General features: G+C 46.4%; 1 protein-coding gene and 1 pseudogene across 12 annotated transcripts in view; one reads left to right on the forward strand and one right to left on the reverse strand.

The window, feature by feature from the left end:
- SLC39A11 (solute carrier family 39 member 11) overlaps positions 1 to 20,091 on the reverse strand; it is a 358,069-nt gene that overhangs the window by 149,555 nt on the left and 188,423 nt on the right. The window lies entirely within an intron of this gene.
- On the forward strand, positions 9,497 to 9,593 carry LOC140607618 (U6 spliceosomal RNA; annotated as a pseudogene).

Raw genomic sequence — 20,091 nt, forward strand, 5'->3', positions numbered from 1 at the left:
ACCCCTGTGGCAGCACTTCTGTCCTTAGTGCTGGCCATCAAATGCCCCAGCTTAGGTCCCTGGCACTGAATTCCAGTCAGTCCTGCCAGAATGTCTTTGCTATCAGACCCAACCGACTGGCCAAGCCAAGGTCAGCTCTAGCTGCAAGAGAGGCTGGAAGCCCAACTTCTATCCTGAGAGATAGGCCCTGTCTTCCACCAAGACTCCCAAAATTGGAGGAAGGGAGATTCCCAAACATAGTCAAGGAGTTCAGAAGCTAAGCCACTGGAGGGGGAGAAGGAGGGAGAGAGGGAAGGAATGAGTAGGGGAGACTACCACAGGGGAGCCTTATCCACATCCTTGGACACCCATGTCTTTGATACACTGGTCTATATGAAATTGGCACCAAGCTTCCTGCTCTCTTTAGAAAGCCACAATTAAATGAATTAAACCATGGCATAGCATTCTCAGGTCAACTCTATCCCCAGTTTTCTGTATATAACCTTACACAAGTCCCAACCTCTAAAGGTCTTAGCTTCTTCCAATGGTAAATGAGCTCACTAGGTAAACTTCAGGGCTCCTTCCAGCGCCGAGTCTAAGCTCTGCCACAGCTGACCTCCATGATCACTCATCCAGGGTGAGTAGGAGCGAGAGAGGCTATTTCCAGTGCAAGAAACTCCCCAAGATGAGCTTCAGGGGACGGCACGTTTGAACTGTTCATAAAATGAGAACATTCAGTACGTGAGGAGCAAACTCATTTGCCCAGAATCGACTGCTCTTTGTACCCTAAAATGAAAAGCAGTATTTCCCCCCTTTAAATGTATTAAAATATTCTCTGACAATACAGGAACTCCCCATACGTTATAGGAAATGCAGAAAATACTGATGAGGGCAGAAGGAAACTGAACTAAAAAATCCTTCACTGCCCAGAGAGGACCACCTTCATAAAAATCCTGACAATCCTCTTTATATTTATACTGTATCCGTAGAGATGAGACACACATATTTAGGTGGATCCTGCAGTTCTGAAATGTGACTTCACGTAGCAGTCAAGTGCGAATATACTCCAGATCATAATACGTTCTCCCACATACTGGCTCTCAACCAAATTTCCACGACCTGCTAGAGGTAAGGTGGGGAATAGTGTAGGATTTCCAGTAGCCCAGCAGAGAACCAAGAATATACACTCAAGACTTGTTTCTTATTAGAAGAAGAGATGGGTTGGGATCCCTGGGTGGCTCAGTGGTTTGGCGCCTGCCTTCAGCCCAGGGCATGATCCTGAAGACCCGGAATCAAGTCCCACGTCAGGCTCCCTGCATGGAGCCTGCTTCTCCCTCTGCCTGTGTCTCTGCCTCTCTCTCTCTGTGTCTCTCATGAAAATATAAAATTTTTAAAAAAGAAAAAAAAGAAGAAGAGATAGGTTGATTGTCCTAATCATTTCAAAGTCCAACACAACCAGTTACCTTCCAGGTCTCCAGTGAGCTTTGGGGCAGAGAGTAATAAAAGCTAGCCGGGCAGGAATTATAAACGGGCACTTTACAATTGGCTAAATGTTGGTTGTTGAACTTGTGAGGGTCAATATTTATTGTTCTGAGACTTCCGTGATATAAATGTTATCTTCGGGGTGGTTTCTGAGCCTTTCCTTCTTCAGGCTCAATTTAAATGCTATGTTAGAAAGCACCTGGGTGGCTCAGTGGTTGAGAGTCTACCTTCAGCTCAGGGCGTGATCCCGGGGTCCTGGAATCCAGTCATGCATGGGACTCCCCGCAGGGAGCCTGCTTCTCCCTCTGCCTGTGTCTCTGCCTCTCTCTGTGTGTGTCTCATGAATAAGTAAATAAAATTAAAAAAGAAAAAAAAGAAAAAAGAAAGAACATGCACATGGTGGTGTGCAGGGGTGAGGGGGGCAGAGTTTCCTCTGCAGCCTGGCCTCCATGATATTTAGCTATTTTCTCATGGATCCACTTGCTTAACTGTCTGTGCGCATGTCTACCACCTGCTGGGTCTGTGAGCACCGTGAGGGCCTGAGTTCATCTTGCTCGCAATTGTGTCTACAGTGCCAAGCACTGAGGAGGTACTTAATATTTGTGGAATTTAAATTTAAATATTTGTGAAATGGATAATGGAAGCCAACGGTGCTCTTTCCCAAAAAGATGCCCACACGTCTACACAGAGCATTTTGTGCATATTTTCAGAGTTTATGGTTTTATTTAGGGTTAAGACCCTCGTTCTGAAACATCCTATCCATTGACAGACCAGCATTTATTTATCCAAATGCCTATCATATGGACACACATCTCGAGGGTCAGCGAACTTTTTTGGTAAAGGTCCAGATAATAAATACTTTAGACTTTGTAGGTCATTCCATCTTTCTGGCAAACTATTTAGCTCTGCCGTTGGAGCACCACGGAGGCCAAGACAATATATAAAGGAGTTGGTATGTCTGTGTTCCAGTAAAACTCTTTTCACAAAAACACGTAGCAGGCCAGATTTAGCCTGCAGGCTGTCCTCTGCTGGCCGCTGATACAGACTATTAAAAGCAGGATTTTTAAGATTTCTTTAAGATTCCTATCTCTTGGTCATCAGTGGCCCTCATGAGAATTGTTCCAAAGCTTTTCTGTTCCCCAAGGGAATTAATTATCTGGATCCACCCAGCAGCTGGTGTGGATAATCCAGCTACGTGTGAATTACCACGGAAGTCACTGGTCAGCTTGGCTAACTCGAAAGAAGGGTCCAGAGAGTGACCACCAAGACAGAATGCCATATCCTATGGGGAAGGCCCCCTCGTGGTGTCCATACAATGGTTTGCCTTGACCTTTGCAAGCATTATCTGTCCTCTCCCCCAAAACTCTGAGCTTTGCATCACCCATCCGGACCAGCCTGGCTGGAAAAACCAATGGACCAACCTGAGTTCAGTGCACCTGGATTTCCAGGAAACACTGTGCAGTGGGTGGAACCAGACAAATCTCACTGTAGACTATTTCTGCAGACTATTAGAGGTACCTCCTAACAGAAGACACTACTTTGACCTCATCCTCACCAGGGGACAAAGAAAAGAAAAAAGAGGAGGGAAGAGCAGTTCCATAGACAGTAGATGACAACCCAAAGAAAGGACAATCTAACTCTCAAAGGCTCATGTGATCACCAACCCTGCTGTGACACAGGGCGGACCAAGAGGAGGACCTCAGGACATTGCCTCATGACCTCCTTTTCCTCCCTGATTCAGGTTCAACTATCACTAAGTTCCTATTCTGCACCACACAAGACCCCATATGTATAGCCACCTGGAGAAATTTTATCTTTTTTTTTTAAGACTGATTGATTGATTGGTTGATTTATTCATGAGAGACACACAGAGAGAGGCAGAGACACAGGCAGAGGGAGAAGCAGGCTCCCTGCGGGGACCCCAGTGCAAGACACGATCCCAGGACCCCAGGATCATGCCCTGAGCCAAAAGCAGATGCTCAACCACTGAGCCACCCAGGTGCCCCAACTTTTTATCTTCTTTAATTCTAGAAACAACCCTATGAGGTGGGTTCTTTCAAATCCTATGTTACAGGTAAGGAACTGGTTAGCTCAGCGACCTACCTCAACATTTTCCCTTTCAACTAGCTGCCCAGCCATTCTTCCCAGCTCTGCCTCCTTTATGGAACTGACTGGTCTACTCCTTGTTGGGTGGTGTATGAAATACTTCTTCCCCATTCCTGTTTCCATGAGGAGGAACTTGCCCCTAAATACATCTGGCCTTTTGTTCCACACTCCAGACCTCCCCATGGAGACAGTGAGTTTCTTGAGAGATGAATGTGAGGGCCATGGTGCCCCACTTCTGGCCTAGGCCTCTATGCTATGAGGTTCAGGAGTCCCCTCGTGTATCTGTGAGTTGGTGGGTAAATTGGCCTAATTTTGCAGTCTACCTTCACAAATCCCACTCTGATACACATCAAAGCTGTGGCTTCTAAGCCAATCTTCACTGGTAACAAGGGTGGGGTTTTTATTCCTCTCTGCCTCCACTGTATCTTAAAGTGGATTCAGAGCTCAGACAGCGAAGGCTGGGTGTTTGGCCTGAGGTCTCTGTAAACCCAACTGCTGACCCCAAGCCTGACTGAGGCTGCAGAGCACAGTGGTCAGTTCAGAGGCTGAACTGTATGATTCAAGCCAGCCAGTCAGAGCCCTTGGTCTGCAGATACTACCCCATGGACCTTGGCCCTCCCTATGTAGACCTGAGGCCTATTCCTATAGCTCCCACACCCCCTAATTCCATGACTCTCAGTACCTCTCCCCACTAGTGAGCAACTCAAAGCAGATTTGGCTTCGGCTAGTTGAGTTGCTTCCTGCCACCGGCAATCGACAGAAGTCTGACTGAAATAGGGAGCCTTTGGCTACTGAATGATCCTGGGGATGATCCAGCTGTAAAGCAGCAGGACAGTGTCCCACCCTGAGCTCCTGATTGTGAGTTTAGGCCTGGTTCCAGCCGTTCCCATCACCACGATCTATCCTCCGGCAGAGCCTCCACTTCCACTAAAAACCCAAAACCCCTCGACCTACTAATTCCCCAGAGCATTTGGGGCAGAAAGTCTCCTTCGACCATGCAGGTGTCTCAGGATGCATCCAACCCCTGTGCCTGCTGCAGCTTCAGAGCTCCCTGTGCTTGCTCGCAAGCAGAGACAGGAAGAGGTTTTGGGAGGATGCACCTGCTGGAGGAGACTTGTTGCCGGGGAAGTCTCCTAAAAGGACTGGATTGGAGCTTCTGGAAACAGGCCTCAGGTTGGAAACACCTGAAAAATTTTAAAAAGCCAGATTCCCAGCCTTGGCAGCAGACCTAGCAGGTATGCACCTCCCAGGGAGAAGGCTGCCAGTGAGTGTCCCTGAAGCTCTGGGGTGGGAGCTGATGCAGCTGGTACCCCCCGCTGGCTGGCCTGAGAGAACCACTGGGTCACATAGCAACAGTATCCTTCCCAGCAACAGGCTGTGAGAATGCCCCATTTCATCAGCCCCCATGCTGTCAGGCACCCTTCCAAGACCCCCCTGGGCAGAACGCTCCTGACAGTCTCTGCTCTTCAGCACCTCGTATTTTCCTAGCCCTGCTTCCCCCTGGTCTCTGCAAGAACCCTGCGATTCCAAATTAATTGGTCAGCTTCAGGTGACTGTTAGCTCTTTATACTTCACCCCAGGCTGCAAAATGGAACAGACATTCAAGGGTCAAGAGGACTCACTCAAACTTGACCTACAGGCTCAGACTCGGGGCCACCCTCTCACCTAGTGCAAATCCCCACTTCCCTACACGGTCCTCTGGTCATGAGTGCTGGCCACATTAACCATTCAGCCCAAGAAAGCAGCCCATCTTCTCAACCCAGCCAGTCCTGGTCCTTGGCCACTCACATTTCAACTCGGTCCAGAAGCCCATCCAGAGATGAGCAGGTTCAGGAGGAGTCTAGGAGAAGGCCAGCGTGTCCAAGTAGGCACCGTGTCGTCCTATGCTGTCCTCTCCTTTGCCTCGAGAAAGCCCACCCTGGCCAAGACTGAAGCCTCCTAGACACTGGTCAGATTCAAGAAGAGCCACATGAAGAATAACAAAGGCATTATTTGGAGGTGGGACAAGTGGATGAGTTGCATCTTAGCAGATGAGCTTACTATCCAGGAAGACGTTCCAGCAGACAGAGGGTGGGAGGGCGAGAGCAAATGACACAGCACCCCACAGGGATCAGCAGAGAGAGTCTCTTGTCTGGGGGGAGAGGATGGGTGGTGGCAAAGTATCTTCTGCCACAGAACCTGCACAGGGCAGAAGCACCTGTATTCTTACAGGTGGAGAAGAACCTCTGTTGTTAGAGTAGCCCTTCAAATCTAGAAAGGCGAAGCCACGTCAAGGACATTCATGGGCTGGGTGGGCTGATTTCCCATCAGCCTGGGCTTACAAGAGCTAAGATTCACACATCACTGAGATGCGAATAACTTACACATTATGTAAATGCAGCTAAACGTGTGTCTCTGAAAGTTTGTTTTCTTAATTAGTTAATTATTTTCCAAGCAATATTCTCATGCTATTAATCTGCTCAAGAAACATTTCAGATAGAGTGCAAAGGTAAACCAGCACAGCCACCGACTCTGTTAAGAAAAAACCAGCTCTACAAGAACGGGGACCAAACCGATACAGAAAAGCCACTCTCCCAGACTCATGGGTGCCCTTCACACACACAAAAAAGAACACAGGTCACACCGTATTTAGGTAAACTTTGGCCAAGGTCTGACTCGCAGGTGGGGGGGGATGGGCTGGGAAGAGAAAAACCTGCTGGTGCCGTCAGAGGGGCACATGGCAAACATGCCCGGCAGCCCTGGTACTGGTCTGCTACCTCTGCCACCAACTCCCTGTTCACCAGATCAGTAAAAGTGATTCGGACAAGGAAGCCACCTTGCCAGGAATAATGGGGAAGAAAGCTGCAAGGGGTATGAGTCCCTGATGTTTTCCTTTTATTCGCCTTTTTGGCATGTGCATGGGTGTGCACGGGTGTGTGTGTGCATGTGTGTGTGTATGAGAGAGAGAGACAAAGGGAATATGCACATGTGTGTCCACATGCAAATTATCACCAATTTATTGGATTGGAGGTGGTCCGGTAGTTTTTCCCAATCCTCCCCTGGGGATGGACGATCAGAGATGCCAGGGTGGTGTGGGCAGGGAGGGGCAAGGTCGACACAGCCTAAGTGGCTGGCAGGCTGGCTGGGGGCATCTTTTCCATGCGGTGACATTCTGGCACACTCCTGTTTTCTTATCTCTCCAGGCTTTCCTCTTTCCATTTTCTCCCAGAGCAATGACACAGAGCACTCTTGGTGTCACCACATGAGAAGGAAAATGAAGGATGGTTTTAGGGAATCGAGAACCCGCATTCCCAGCCCAACCATTTCCTGCTTATGTGTCTCTGGAGCTGTCACTTGGTACCTACCCCTTATAACTCAGTTTCCATGTTTGCCACTTGGGGAGCTAAATTACCTGCCCTAAGGGACTATCGTGGGGCGTAGATGAGAGTGGACACAGGCCTCCTTGGCTGGCATGCTTCGAGCACGACACAAAGCATACTTTCGTGGTTCCCGCAGTGAGCTTGTATTGAATTTACACAAATATAAAAAGAAAGGCTAATGGCGTGCTTGGTACACTTAATCCGTTCTTAACTAAAATCCAAAAGGGCAGGAGGCCATGAGGAGGGGAGAAAAAAATTAGATCATGATAGGATTTGGTGCAGATTTTTCAAATACCTTCAGATCCCCATACTCTGTGTTTGCGGAGTAGAGCCGTGCTCTGGCTGTACTGGGAGTGCTTTTAAAGATTCAGTCATGTTGACATTTTCAACTTTCATAAAGGGTCACCAGCTGCTAAAGATAATAGAGATGTTCCATCAATATAAGGAGAGGGCTGGTGCCCTTTAGGGTGGTCCATTCTGCTTTGGAATACAAAGTAATTTCCTCTTTTTTTTTTCTCTCCTTTTCCTTCCTTCCTTCATTCTTTCTTTTTTTGAATAGCAGATTTAGTCATTTAATGTAGTTTACTTAGACTAACATTAACACCAGTTTGCACTTCCTAAAAAAATGTTACAACCAAAGAGATGGGAATAAGGTAGGTTGCTAGCATCCCTAAAGTGTGCTGGATGATTACTTATAATCTATCCATAGAGAGATAGACAGACTGAGAGATGAACTGTGCATGCACATACATAAATACATACATGATCTGTACACTATAAGTATTATGTATTCAATGCTATTTCATTAAGCCATTATATTTCCATTTCTAAATTTAACATCTTTAAAAATCATAGACATGTAATTTTTAGAAATTCACCTTGGAAACTGAAACATAATGATTTTGGTGAAATAGCATCTGACAGCTAATTGCTGAGAATAATGAGCACCATTCTTTATTCCCTAGACTTGCCATCAACAGAAGTAAGAAGGGGAATGACCAGGAGTAAATTTATTTTGTCTTTTTTTTAACAATAATTTTTTTTTAATTTAAATTCCATTACCCAACATATAGCACATCATTAGTTTCAGATGGGATATTTGGTTTCTGGAAACCAATGCAGCTCCCTAGAGGAAGACACATCTCTTTCTCTACCAATTTTTAAAAAGACTTATTTATTGGGGGTGCCTGGGTGGTTCCATTGGTGAAGTGTTCACCTTTGGCTCAGGTCATGATTCCAGGGTCCTGGGATTGAGTCCCATGTCAGGATCCCTGCTCAGTGGGAAGCCTGCTTCTCCCTCTCCCTCTGCCTGCCTCTCCCCCTGCTTGTGTGCTCTCTCTCTCTCTCTGCCAAATAAATTTAAAAAAAAAAAGATTTTTTGTTAATCTTAGAGAGTGAGAGAGCACAAGCAGGAGAGGCAGATGGAGAGGGAGAGAGAATCCCAAGTGGACTTGATGCTGAATGCAGAGCCTGACTCAGGGTTCAATCCCAGGACCCCGAGATCACCACCCTAGCCAAAACCAAGAGTTGGATGCTTAACCAACTGTGCCACGCAGGTGCCCCTCTACCATTTTTGGTTAGGATTGGAGGGCTACCACATCTTCAAAGGGTGGCTGTCCTTGTGTAAGGACCCCAGGGGGGGGGACTACGTCCAGATGCCCAGCTGCCTTGGGGGATGCCCCAGGTGGACCCCAGTGTGGGAAGCTTAGTTCCTGAGCCCTCTGCCTTCTGAGGCAGAAGAGCTGGGTCAGATAGGACAGAAGACTGATGGGCAAAGCTATCTGTACTGATGTGAGGTCGCTCGGAGCCAAAAAGCAAAGCAAAAAAACCAAACCAAACAAAAAAACACCTGGTTCTGAGATACCAGGAATAAAAACCCTGGGATGTCACATGGAGTGGGGCTTACCTGTAGGATCAGTGCCACCCTCATGTTCAAGGGTGACCTCACTTGGTGAAATGATAAGATTAAATGCAGCAGAGCAGAAATGTCTGCCAGGCTGGGAACGGACCTTTTCATGCTGTTCCTACTCAGACAGCAACCACAAGGGACACATGAAGAATGGCTTGGTCTCTAGTGGGAAAACAAATGCCATCCAGGTTCAGAAAAAGGGAGACACGTGGCTGGTGAGTGCTCTGTATTCCTTCAGCTTCTGCGAAAAGCAGAAACGCCTTGCTGAAAATGAAGGCTTCAGAAAGACAGACTCTCCAAGCGACGTCCAGATTATGATGGACCATGAACGTAAAAAAGGATTGACGTCAAAGAGGGTTGGAAGGTGGAGTGCCAGTTATCTCAACCCACATGGGAGCTCTTACACAGGGAGGTGCGGGACCGAAGCAATGCACATGCATGCATGCGTGTGTGTGTGCGTGTGTGCATATGTGTGTGTGCAAGTGTGTGTGCGTGTGTTTGTGTGTTGGGAGCTGTCAGGGAGCAGCTGGATGCTAGACGACCTTAATTGAGCCCTGGCCAAGTGTATAGTCTTCCACAGTGGTTCTCAAACTTGAGATGCAAAACTACGTGCATATATATATATATATACCCAAGCAAACGAATAAATAAATAAATCACCTCATTTCGATAGTGTGTATAGTAAAATTGGAAAGATACCAAGAAGATGGTCCCTGTCCAAAGATGACACCCAAAATGGCGAAGCATTCCATATTTTTCAGAGAGGCGCTTACTGATCAATGGGCATAACCTTTCAGTTAAGCAAGATGAATCAGTTGGAGAGATCTGCTGTACGACATCATACCAAAGTCAACGATAATGGATTACATGCTTCGAAATTTGTTTAAGAAGGTGGATCTTGGGTTATAATAAAATAAAATTTAAAAAATATGTATGACCTAAATGACTTTTACAAAAATCACATTAAAAAAAATTTTTTTTAAAGTGCAGTTTCTTGGAACTTCTGGGAGAACCCAAGCAGGGCTCAGGAGTCTGCAGATGTGACAGGCACTCTAGGGAATATAATTTAGAGGAGAAAAAAGGATCCAGATAAATACAATGGAAACCCATTGAGAATGAACTCCCAATTTGTCATGTCTAGCCCAGATCTCTTGGCAAGTGTTTACTGGCAATCTTTACTTGGGCTTTTACATTTTGCTCACCTTGCACCAAAGCAAACACATCACCTTATGCCCAAAGCGTGTTCCTCCTCTTGTTTGTTCTTTCTTTTCTTTCTTTCTTTCTTTCTTTCTTTCTTTCTTTCTTTCTTTCTTTCTTTCTTTCTTTCTTTCTTTCTGACTTTATTTATTCATGAGAGACACAGAGAGAGAGAAGCAGAGGGAGAAGACTTGATCCTTGGTCTCCAGGATCATGCCCTGGGCCGAAGGCGGCGCTAAACCGCTGAACCACCCGGGCTGCCCCTCTCGTACTTTCTGTTAGAATGATCGATTCCATAATCTTCCTCATTTTCCAAACCAGGAACGTGGGAGCAAGTGTCAGTGCAGAAAGCCCATGGAATCCACTCTGAAAAACCCTGTTCCAGGAGGACTCAAGCAAAGGAAATCCACAGACAGGCACTGCGTGAGTGAGTGCCTAAGGGAAGCGACAAGGAGCTGTGCTTGCCCAGGGGATCACCTGCTGTACCTTTGCTTATAAGGTTCCTGAATCCAGGCCAAAGCATCTGAGCTGGAACAGAACATCTGACCCACACAGAGCTGCCTGGCACATCTTCCCGAAACCATAAACCACCTGAAGTGGCAGGTTCTCATCTCCCCGCCAAAATCCGTCCCACTTTATGCCACTGCAGCCCCGAGCCTACAGAGAAGTCGGGTCTGGGCTCAGCCAAACTGTAGAACCGCCTGTGCCAGAAGCAGGTAGCAGGGGAGGGCTGTCCAGAAAGCAGTGTGCCTGCTGCCATGGCAACTCATGATCAACCAGGGATGGGGAAGAAGGTGCTCTGCTAATTGAAACTCAGGCAACATTTTAGCATAAGCCCCAAGGAAGTTAATAATGCTCAGCTAGATTTTTCTCTTGTCCTCTTTCCCTTCTGTCTTTCGTGTCATCAAGTGGCTTTAAACCATCCCCTTCCCCCCAAAAAGAAAATCACATGCATAGGCAAGACTTCTGATAAACCATGAGCCGAATCCCCCTCCCCTACCTTATACTCAAGGAGAACCTAAGAACCTGGTTCTCTTCCTTAATAGCCTATCCATCTCAAAGGAAATCGTTTACCCAAAAGATTCTTAGGCTTGCACTTGGCTTCACCATCCCCACCTCACTGAGGCACCCCCGACAAATATTCTCACACTACAATATGACTAAGAATCCCCCAGGGAACTTCACCAGCCCTTCCTGAGAGAGTTGATTCAGGCAAATCAGGAGCAAAACAGAAGCATCTGCATTTTTTTTTCCTCTGGTGCCCCAGGGAATCCTGATGGCAACACATCACAATCCACCCTTGAGAGATGTGAGAAATGTGGACCACCGATTTGGGCTTCTCCTATAGATCTGTCTTTTATAAGTCAGGCTGAGCTCAGCTACGTCTCATTGTCAAAGTTGTGGAAACGTCAATCACAAGTTTTGAAAGAGATAGGAGTTCGCGAAGCTCCGGGAAGGGACCTTGGAGAGGCACTGCCTGTTGCTGGGCAGAGGCTGAACCGCCTGGGATCTGCTGAAGCCCTGGAGACAGAACACAAGCACAATTGTGCAAATTTACATTTCTCCTAGAGCTATGTCTGCTTCCAGCAAGATTAAAGATTAAGATAAAACCAAAGTCTCCCTCCACAATGCCTAGAAATGACAGATGAAATAGGCAAAAGGGTTTAAATGCACACTTGAGCTTGCAACAAAGAAAGGGGATCATTCATGATAAGGAACCTATAAACCAGAGCTGAAACACCAAAACTGGTTCAGATGCTGCCTAGGGATTATTAACAAGGTCCCACAGACAGGTTCTAGGTGTGACTGTCCACATGGGGCAAAGAGGAGGCTTTCTGCCCCATGAGAAGGAGGTGAAATTCTATGAATGCAAGAGTCACGAAATTCTGTCCCTAGGTAGAAGAGGAGGGACTAGGAAAAAAAAAAAAAAATCCATCCAGCAGCACAGAGAGACAAAAAGGATGATTATATGCTTCTGCTTGGTTTCTGGAGGAAAAAAAAAAATGCTTGAAGAACAAAAAACATGGGCTTTCACCTCAAACAGTTCAGAATTTCTAGCTTCTGCATGGGCTGGAAAATCCCAACCTGGGTGTGACTGTAAATATCGGTTCCAAGCTAAAATCTCTATAAAGGGGTCTTACAGAAACAGATGCAAAACCCCACTGACAGGCTCTCCCGTGATCTGAGGCCCTGGGAATCCTTTGAGGAAAAGCATACTCCACCAGAGAAGTACTGATCTAAAAAGTGACAGGAGAAAATGATACACCATAAATGGAGTCCGTGAACATACAAAGAAGCAGAAACACAGCTTTATACAACAGACGTACCATGGAAAATATAATATTAAATATGTCTTATGTCTGCACAAAAACCTGCACAAGGATATTTATAGCAGCCTTATTCATTATTGCCAAAACTTGGGAGTCTGAGATGACCTCGAACAGGTAAATGAATAAATAGCCAGATATTAGTACATCCAGACACTGGAATATTATTTAACACTGAAAAGAAATGAGCTATCAAGCCATGAAAAGACACGAATAAACCTTAAATGCATATCACTTAAGTGAAAGAAGTCAATAATGAAAGGACTATATGTGAACACAGACTGTATATGTTCATCCATATGACATTCCAGAAAAGGCAAAACTATGGAGACAATCAAGAGATGAGTGGTTGTCAGGGTAGGAGGAGGACAGGGATGAGGGAGGAGTGGATAGGTGGAGCACAAAGCATTTTTAAGGTGGTAGAAATACTCTACGCGATGCTATAATGGTAGATATATGTCATTATACATTTGTCTAAAACCAAAGAACATACGACACCAACAGAGAACCCTAGTGTAAACTGTGGACTCTGGGTGGTAGTGATGCGTCCACGGAGATTCTTCAAATGGAACAAACACAGCTCTCTGGTTGGGGGTGTTGATCATGGGGCAGGCTGTGTATGAATGAGGGCAGAGTACATGGGGAATCTCTGAACCCTCCGCTGGGTTTTGCAATGAGCCTAAAACTGCTCTAAAAAAATAAAGTCTAAAGGTTTGGGTTTGTTGTTGTTGTTGTTTTTAATATACAACAATAAGGGAGGGGGTTTGCAATGAGCCTAAAACTGCTCTAAAAAATAAAGTCTAAAGGTTTGGGTTTGTTGTTGTTGTTTTTTTTTTTTTAATATACAACAATAAGGGGCACCTGGATGGCTTGGTTGGTTGAGTGTCTGACTCTTGGTTTTGGCTCAGGTCATGATCTCATGGGCCATGAGATCAAGCCCCGAATCAGGCTTCTTGCTCAGCAGGGAGTCTCCTTGAGATTTTCTCCCTCTCCCCCTCTCCCCATGTGTTCTCTCTCTGAAATAAATAAATAGATTCTTAAAGAAAACCACAACAATAACAATAATAAATAGTAGCTAATTTGGAGGTATCAAAAAAAAAGAACTAAAAAATATTATAAAAATGACAATATGCAAGATGCCACATGGGGTAAACCAACTTAAAGCATTCCAGGGTCCTAAAAGACTGCTAGGGAGGAGAGGAGAGATATTGGTCAATTTTGAACATCATTAAGTCTACTATGCATGTTAAAACATTAAAGGTAGTCACAAAAAAGAAACTGAATTTAAAACTCCCAAACAAATAAAGGGTGAGGAAAAAAAGGAAGTCATGTAGAAAAGTCAATAAGCCCAATAAAGTACAAAAGAGGGGAGAAGATAGTTGATCAATAGAAAGAACAATATAAAACATGGAGAAGTATTATCAGCCTTGGATAAGGTGAGCACAACATCCACAGCACATCTCCAAGGTGCACAGCCTTGGGGGTGCTGGCTGAAGTGTATATGCACACGCGTACTCACATACACACCTTAGCAGCAAGATGATATTACTGATAAAGACTATTGAAGAAGATCAGAATAAGCCACCCCAAAATATACAATTTTGGCATAAGGATTATTTTGCACTTAAGGGAACTGAGAAACAGCAGATGCAGGAACAACTCTCTGCTTCTCCCCTTTGCGTAAAGGCAGGGCATAAATCGCCCTTTGTGACGGTGTCTCAAGGGTCCAGAAACAGTACCAGAAAAGGGTCCATCCCAGTACCAGAAAGAGAACTCCAGAGAGGACTAGAGTCTACCTAGATAATCCTCCTCTACTCTTAGTTTCCTTATATATTTTCTTCCTACAATGCATGGCCCCTAGAAGCTTGTATCTTTTTTTCCTTTATCTAGCCATTTTTCTGCAATGAGTTACCCTTCATCAAAATCGTATATAAAGTCTCAATCCTAAACACTGCTTGGGGTTTTCACATTTTCCTGTGGAGCCCTTGTGCATGTAAAATTAAAATTTGTATGCTTTTCTTCTGTTAGTCTGTCTTTTGTACGTTTAATTCACAGGCCCCAGGCACTCAACATAAGCGTGTAGAGGTAAAGTTGTTTTTTTCTCCCCCCGCTCCTCTATACTATTAAATTATCAAAGAATAAATAATCCCAGTTCCAGGCTAACTATTCCAGAGAACTAATGGGGGGACAAAAAGAAGGACAACAATGCAACGCTGGATGATACTGGTATAACCTTAATATTCAAACCCAGAGAAATAAAACGTAAATATAAATTTTAAGCCATGCCCATTTAAGAACATAGATGCAAACTACTGTGGATAAAAAGAGACTATCTGCGGGGTGGGGAGGAGGCCTGTTCCCCCTGGTGGGGCTCAGGGGGCTGTAGCTGCCCCCCACCTCTCCCTGCCTCTCACCCCTCAATCAAATGATCTTAAACCACACACACAAAAAAGAGGCTATCTTTAGTATCTATCAAAAGGTATCTACCAAAAATCTATAGTGAATATATTAAAGGTGGGGAAAAAAAGAAAAGTGGGGCACCTGGTTAGCTCAGTTAAGCTTGAACCTTCACCTCAGGTCATGATCCCAGGGCCCTGGGATCCAGTCCTGCATCTGGCTCCCTGCTCAGCAGGGAGTCTGCTTCTCCCTCTCCCTCTCCCCCTTCCCCTTGCTCAAGCTCTCTCTCTCTCAAATAAGTAAATAACATCTTTAAAAAAGTAGAAAAGTTCTCTTTAGCATTCTAGGCAGAATTCTAAATATAGCACCCCTCCCCCTGGTGCGCACCTTTTGCATAATCCCTGGAACTGTGAACACAATGGATCTCAGTCCTGTGATTACAAAACATGGACCTTAAAATAGGGAAGATCAGCTAGGTAGCCTACTCATCAAATGAGCTCTTTAAAAGAGAGAGTTTCCTCCAGCTCGTTCCAAAAGAGGAGGCCGGCGATTTCTCTGGGGACAGGCTCAGAAATGTGCACGTGAAGTGGGCATCCCCAAGTAAATGAGTCCCGGCGTTGCCCTCCCCAAGTGGCAGCAGAGAAAGGAACAAGGAAGCACCACCCAGCGTTTGCTCTGGTGTTTGTCAAGATGCCTGTTTGAAAGGATCTGGGAAGCATCAGGTTTTTATAGGAGAGAAATAATAACTTTTCCTCCACGCTCCTAGGTTCTGTAGCTGGGGCCTAGAGCTTAAAAACAGACAAAAGACAGGTTGACAAGAGAAAAACAGAGTTTATTAACATGTGCAGCACATACATATGTAAGTGAAGCTCGGTGATGAGTAACTCAAAGGGGTGATTAGAATGTGGGGCTTATGGAGCATCGTAACAAAGAGGAACAGATCTGTAGAAAAATGACAAGACAAAGGAAAGCGCAATTTGCATTTAAGGGTGACAGACAGATGGTGGGGGGGCGCCTGGGTGGCTCAGTTGGTTAAGCGCCTGCCTCTGACTTGGGTCATTGATCTCAGGTCCCAGGATTAAGCCCTGAATCAGGCTTGTCAGGCTTCTTGGCCAGCGGGGAGTCTGCTTCTCTTTCTCTCTCCCTCTGCCCCTCCCCACTGCTCCTTTCTTTCTCTCTCTCTCTTAAATAAATAAAAGCTTTAAAAAAAAATGCAAGCCTGGGATTCCCTCCTCAGAGAATCTGGTACTGTCAGCCAGTGACAGGTTCATTTTTTTGAAGCGCATTTTTAAAAACTGATTTTAACACAAAAAGAGTGGAGAGAAGAAAAGAAAATGGTGGGTAATCCCACTGCCCAGATAATCCCTGATGACATTTAAAAGCATGAAAGTAACACAGATGCGTGGTTAGAAATGCAAACAGGAAGGGTTGAGATGAAAACCAGGAGCCTCCCTCCCCCGCCCCAAATGTCTCTTTCCAAGGTAAGCAGCCATCACAGATTCTAATGTATTCTTCCAGAAAAAAATACCACATTAATACCAGGACATAATATGTCCTTTCCAACAGTTCCTTTTTTTTTTTTCCACTCAAAAGGAATAATATTGTTTCCAGTTTTGTAGTTTGCTTTTCTTTGTTTATGATACCCTATAGATTTTTCTATAATCGCATTTTAAAAACCTACCCTGTTCATGTAAATTGGTTAATAATCTATTTTTTTTAAAGATTTTATTTATTTATTCATGAGAGACACAGAGAGAGAGAGAGAGAAGCAGAGACACAGGCAGAGGGAGACGCAAGCTCCATGCAGGGAGCCTGATGTGGGACTTGATCCTGGGACCCCGGGGTCACACCCCAGGCTGAAGGCGCTGAGCCACCCAGGCTGCCCTGTAAATTGGTTTAAAGCAGAGAAGTGATCACATTTTTCAATCAGGGTTCATGATGATTCTGATGGGGCAGTGGGGGTAGGTGGGGGGGAGGCGGTCGGTCAGCAGTCCACACTGAGAAATCAGGCCCGGGAAGACAGGTGTGTTCGTGTAAAACTCTCTGGTTGTGGTGTCTGTCCCTGCAGAGGCCTTGGAGATGCCCTCCACCCCGCCTCGGCAAGCAGGACTTCGGAATACCTCTGAACACCCTGCATTTACACAATGCCCGTGTGCATCCTGTCACAGGGCAACTGGGTAAATACTCCCAACCAGACTTGGTTTATCCACCTGCAAGGGTCTCAGGATAATTGCCTGGGGGCCAGGCAGCACCCGGCAGGAAATTATTCTTGGCTTTACCTCTGAAAATGGTGTGCCCGGTGGGGTGGGGGTGGGGGGGGTGAGTGATTCACTCATCTGCAAAGCCCCATGGGTAGATCTCCAACTCAACACTCACCCGGTTTCAACCTTGGCTCCAGGCCAAAGCAAAGGGAGCGGGTGAGAGATTGGTCCCACGTGGCTTCAGATGCTCTCCAGATGCACAGGGACCCCTCTCCCCCTACTCCTTTGGCTGCACTCTCCTGCAGATTTTTGGCTGACCGTTAAGTGGCTCCAAAGCCGAGAGGCCTGAAGCATCATCCTCCAGCCTCACATGTCTTTTTTTTTTTTTTCTCCCTTGTCTTTTAATTAGAAAAGTTTTGCCTGCTAATGAGCCTATGCTGTCCATCACCTAATTATCTCTGAAAATCCTCAGCGACCCCCTTCCCTGGCTGCAGCCATGGCGCCTGTCCCTGGGAGATCTACAGGGGGACAGGACCAGCGATGCCTGAGGATGGTCCTTTTGCTCCTGTCCCAGTGCCTGGGAAGGCAGGTGGTCGCACCCAGGAGACAGAATCCTGAGGGGGAAGGGAGCTGGCAGCCGAGATCCCCATCCCACCTGCATCCTCTGGGGGTGCCTTCACCCCACGCAGGAGAGCCTGAGGTAGGCGTGCTCTACTCTCCCCGCCAGAGATGGTCAAGGGCACCAGGCAGGGACAACTCACCCACTCTGCCAGAGTCTCAGCCTCAACTGTTCTATTGAACGGTGGACACAATGACCCAGGAGCCGTGGGGGAGCCCTTAACTGGCTAGGGCACAGCTGAGAAAGCAGGCTTGCAGGGTGAAGAACGCAGATGGAAAGCAGAAAGGACAGACCTTGGCAGGGAAGCAGGGAGGAATGAATAGACATGTGCCATTGGCTTTCCACTTCCTAATTCCAGTGTCCCCAAAGGCCCGGCTGATCCCCTCACCCTGGATTCTGTGTCCTTAAAATGCACTCTCTCCTCTTCCTCTAGCTCGTCTGAAGTGGGCTTCCCTCCCCTTCGCCACAAGCTCCTTCCTGGATCAAGACAAAACCGCAGTTATGATAAAGTCTTGACAGCTGTCGGCCGAACAAGAGAACAGTAGGTTGGAAATAACCACTGAAATGTTTGCCCAGGGAAAGCAAGCCTCTGGGATCAGAGAGCACGGACGAATTTTGCTCCAACGCAAAGAGACGAGTCCAGAGTTCACTCTGCATTCTCTGCTGCATGCAAGGCCTCATGCAACCTCTCTTCCCTGTCTGCCACCCCAGACCCAAGCAGTTCCCTCTTGCAATGGTGGGAAAGCTACTGCCCCCCTCCCTGCCCCCAGCAAGGCTGGATACTCAGCAGATGACAGCTCAGCACCCATTTGCAAGGCTGTCCCAGGGATGCTGAGCAAAGCTCAGGCACCCGGAGAAAGGGGGGATACCTCGCTCATGGTAAATCAAGGTCCTATAAATTTTGCAGGTGCAGGGGTTGATAGAGGAGCCAAAAGTTACCATTCCAGAGAGAAAGTTTATTTTCACCTGCAAAACTTCTGTATTCTGGACAGCTCCACCCCACCCCTTCCCCAGGAGAAAGAGCCCAAGCAGGGTCTCCCGCCAAATATAGACAAAGCAAGGAGGACACAGATTGCAGAGTTTGAGGCTCGGTCACTTCTAGTTCTTTTCCCTGAAAACTTGGCCTAATCATTTTATACCTCCAATAAAGCTGAGGAATGTTATAGTTGCTACATTGAGTACACAGTGGGGAGGGGAAGAAAGGGAACCTCACGACCAAAAAAAAAAAAAAAACCCAGGCAGGCAAATATATCTCAAGCAGGATTGGAGATAAACACAGAGAACAAATGACCATGGAGAGAAGAAAGAAAGAGACAGAGGCTATTTTGAGATGGAAAAGCTGCTTCAAGGAGAGTGGATGCTGAGCTAACATTTCGAGGGTGGGGGGGAAGTCACAGGGAATGTAATTAAGTGAACTGTATATATTCTTTTAAATCCTGTTCGCATTAATGCTGTAAATATTCTACTGAATTCATCATTATTGAATTTGCCAGCAAAGCTGTAGGGCAAAACTCCAGCCCAGAGTTTAATTACACCCAGGCAGAGTAGAGCATTTTTCATGTCCCCGAGAGCTGCCAGACGAGAAAGATGTAGTTTTATTAACGGCCCACCTTTCTGGACATAGCCGCCACCACCCCCAGGACTCCACAGGGGGGCAGAGGGATCCTGGAAACCACCCCCACCGCCACCACCCCGAGGCTTTTCACCATATGCCAGTGAACTTGCAAAGCGAGCCGGAGATTGATGGGAAAGCTATTCAAATCCAGTGATGGCAAATGCTCCCCGATCCATTCTTCCTTCTTTTGCTCATTTTCCACCAGAGTGTGCATGCACACGTGCACACACACACACATGCACACACGCACCCTCACCGCCAGGCATGTGTCTATTGTCCTGCATTCACGCAGTTCTTAATGATTACCCAGTTTGTGCATGTCCATTAATTCATGATCATCCTGCAGTCAAGGCTCCTGCCCTAACTCCTGTCCTTCCTTTTCCTTGGAGCACTTTCAAGGCTTCCTTTATATTAGTGCCTCCTCCTGTGCAGGTCAAAGTTAAACTTGGAATTGTTGCTTTTTTTTCTCTTTATACATCATCTCATGCTGTCATGGCCCCAAACATCCAGATCTCTGGGTGGAAATAAAGGTTGGATTAAGACGGTCGAGAAAGGAATAAATGAAGAGCAGCTGTGGAACATTCATGGAGGGGTGGGGGCAGCAGCCTTGTGCTTCCTCTCAGGGGGCTGACGACCCCCGACCCCAAAACCAAAGTCAAGCAGAGAAGAGCCAAGAGAGCTTATTAAGTTCCAAACGTTTGACTGCATTTGTTAGAATATAGTGCCAGTGGGGCTGTAATCACAGAAACTTAGAGCCTACAGGGATCTTTTTAATTTCCCTGCACCCACAGACAGGAAATAAGCCCCTGGATGCCCCCACTGGGCCCCCAGCACATTCCAGGTCTTCAGTGATGAGGTGAGCTAAGACAAAACAAGGCATGTGAGTTAATGCTCCATCTG

This window comes from Canis lupus, chromosome 16 (assembly GCF_048164855.1).
Source record: "Canis lupus baileyi chromosome 16, mCanLup2.hap1, whole genome shotgun sequence".
Lineage (NCBI taxonomy): Eukaryota > Metazoa > Chordata > Mammalia > Carnivora > Canidae > Canis > Canis lupus.